Source organism: Pinus tabuliformis, chromosome 9 (assembly GCF_031772625.1).
Source record: "Pinus tabuliformis cultivar Carrire ecotype Pingquan chromosome 9, CPIR1, whole genome shotgun sequence".
In the NCBI taxonomy this organism is placed as follows: Eukaryota; Viridiplantae; Streptophyta; class Pinopsida; order Pinales; family Pinaceae; genus Pinus; species Pinus tabuliformis.
The window spans coordinates 454,572,306-454,575,585 of NC_142307.1; the positions used below are offsets into that span (position 1 = coordinate 454,572,306).

The 3,280-nt window shown below is 35.7% G+C and overlaps 1 long non-coding RNA gene across 1 annotated transcript; it reads right to left on the reverse strand.

The window, feature by feature from the left end:
• Positions 1 to 1,460: 1,460 nt before the first annotated feature.
• On the reverse strand, positions 1,461 to 2,854 carry LOC149149161 (uncharacterized). Its single transcript, XR_016263023.1, has 2 exons — positions 2,720 to 2,854; positions 1,461 to 1,719 (listed from the first exon to the last, which is right to left on the reverse strand). It is a non-coding gene; the product is annotated as an uncharacterized LOC149149161 (long non-coding RNA).
• Positions 2,855 to 3,280: the final 426 nt, after the last annotated feature.

A 3,280-nucleotide genomic window follows, 5' to 3' on the forward strand; every position in this document is an offset into this window, starting at 1 on the left:
ATGGCAAAAGCCTAGGCTGAGGGTTAACAGAACCCCGCTGCCAAGAAAAAAACTGTGAGCAAGATGATGTCATTATCGAAGCAGAGTAGAGGTTACTCATACAGAAAGCAAGTTGTCATAACTCGGGGGTAATGAGAGGATTCATGTTTGGGAGGTCTGGTGAAGTCAGCGAGTGATTTTCCAAGTATAAAAATTTTGGTCAGAAAATTCTTACTATGCTATACTTTCTGGAATTGGATTTTATAAACGTTAGGGATGACTTATTTGATTATATATCACATGTTTTATTCATGAGGAGATTGATGATTATTTATTATAATGGAAAGATTGATATTCATGGTATTGGGTAGATGATATTTACAAGCAGTAGAAGATTAATATTGTTTTTAAGAATCGTGTGTTAAAGATTATGAAATACGCAAAATTATTTTCCTATCGAGTCATAGAAGGAAAAATGGAAATAAATTTAAGAGTAGTTCGATGTATAATGAGAGTTTGCAAACCCTCTTGTTAGAAGATATAATCAGAGGTGTGGTTGAATTAGAAATTAATCAAATTGTAAGTTACGAATGCACATTAGTGGTATGGGTAATGAAATTTATCAAGTTGTAATCGATGTTGGAGTACTCTTGAATAGATTGTTGAATTGGTACACTTTATATTATCCTGTGTTACTTAGGATTGTATAAGAGATAATTTGTATCAGTATTCGTACGACAGATTTTTGTTATATTAGATGCAAGTTAAATAGATATAAAAAAAGAAAAACACCAATAAATAAATTGGTTTTGTTTTATGGATAAATTCATGAACAGTAAGGTGAGCGTAGATAACGTCCCGGAGTCGAGGAGACTCCAAGTCGAAATCCTGTCCCCACTAGGTAATAGTTGTTACATTTCCCAGAAAAAAAAAAAATATACATGCTAGATCCTCTGCAGGTTAAGAGAATCAGTTCAATGACCGTAGGGAAGTGAAAGTCTACGAAATTCAAATTTATACACAGGAATTATTCTACCTATTAACTGGGTAAAAAAATAAAACATAACTGAGATTTCTAAATATTCCTCAACATATAAATAATGCGAGAACAAAGAAAAACATTAAATAGGAAGTTATATATTCTTACGGGGAAACTAAATATTATTACGAGAGCCACATATTTTAGACGAAACAATAGAATACGAAATGCTGTAGACCCTTTTACAATAAACAAAACACTTAAAGTTGTATCGTTCGTAGAGTGGACTGACAGACATGAAGCAAAACGGAAATAGCAAAATATGATACAAGAATGTATCCTGACAAGACAATTATGGAGAAACGATAAACATGGCAATCCCATATTCCAGTCAAGTAAGTACAACCTGAAATGTTCAACATGTTCTAAGTTTACATAAATTCCAGTATATTGAAATGTATGAAGTTTTCTCAGGAAACAGTGATACAAAATAAAACAGAGTATAAGCAACCAGGTGCCTTTCTTATACAGTCTTATCCAAATATCTGGTTTAACCATCGAATCCTTCAGCCGAAGGTAGAATAATCAGAAATAAAAATAAAAATTAAGGAAACTAGAGATTCATGATGCTGGCAGTTAATAGCCAGACGGCTTGCAAGGGCCGACGCCACCTGGAAGTCTGTTGGTCGGTCACAGAACGAAGGAAACTGAAAAAAAAGGTTTCTGCAAGCAGAGTCCTAGCTGAAGCAGGAGAGACCGACCTGTGCATAGAGTAAGCGCGTGGGTTAAAAGCCGTAGCCAGCCTACAAGTATCATGGGGGGTTCCTGAGAATGGGTCTACATGCGTGGGAAGAAACAGAGGAAATTAGTGCTCCTCTAATATAAACACTGAACATAAACACAATAAGACATCACATCTAATAATTAAAATAGGAAGTGAGACATCACATCTAATAATTAAAATAGGAACTCACTTCTTCACCCCAAAATGACCGGATGCAATGAGTGCGATGTAGACTATTTAAAAATTACTAGAAATTAGTGAGTTACAACTACTTCTCATGGAAATAGTCATAAATGAATGGAAATGGTCATATATAAATGAATGACTTACTAAATGAATGACTTACTTAAATCAGTTGAATCCTAAAAAAATCAGTTGAATCCTAAAAAATTATATCTAATATAATGCACTGCGAAAGCCCCAAATACTTAAAACTAATTAATACTTAAAACTAATTACCTGTGAAGAAGAAATGGGCTGATGTTATAGATGAATGACTTACTTAAATGATATCTGATATAATGCGCTGCGAAAACCCCCAATACTTAAAACTAGTTACCTTTGAAGAAGAGGACTGATATATCCTAAAAAATGATATCTAATATAATGCACTGCCAGAGCCCCAAATACTTAAAACTAATTAATACTTAAAACTAATTCCCTGTGAAAACTAATTACCTGTGAAGAAAAAATGGGCTGATGTTATAGATGAATGACTTACTTCACGCAGTTGAATCCTAAAAAATGATATCTGATATAATGCGCTGGGAAAGCCCCCAATGTTACTTGATCCCGGAAGGTAGCATGAAGGAAGAAGACTAATATATCCTCTGCACTCTTTGAAATGACGAAGTTCGTAAAAAAATATATATATGCAGAAGAGAAAAAAATAATATAAGAACATAAAATTGGAACTACTTAACCTCAGACAGGATACTCCATTAAGTTGCGAAATCGGTAGTCACAGAGTAACTTACCATCGTAGAGCTTGCTGAGCGTATGGTTCCAACACCCTACGAGCCGCATACCTCATCACTCATACTTCTTTACAGGCGAGCCGAGGTAAAGGGGCAACACTTCTCTCAGGATGACAGAGGTGAAACAGAAAAAACCCTTTTGCCCAGGGCTTCCCGGAAAACAGACAACGAAATATCATAAACATGTTTAAAGTGGAAAGTAGAGTAAGCGACGCGTAGGGGTTAGCGAGATATCCAGAACCGTGGATCTTACGAGGTACATTCTGGAGCGTTGATCGATGTCCGAAAGCCAAGAAACAAAAATGGAGGCGTGTGCCACATTAGGTGTGTACAGCCAAGGCTCTGTCGAAATTAAATGAGATGCAGGCGCAGGTGTCATGTTAACCCCAAGGACCACCGGTCATAAATAATTACCTCTATGATATGAAGGGTATGAATAATGCAACCATACGGCAGTGTTAAAGCCAATCGAGAATCGACCTGAATTTATGTTGAGAATTGCGTGCGCCTTAATATGTACTACCGTATTAAATGTTACGAGAGTTCCATAGGTTGATTAAT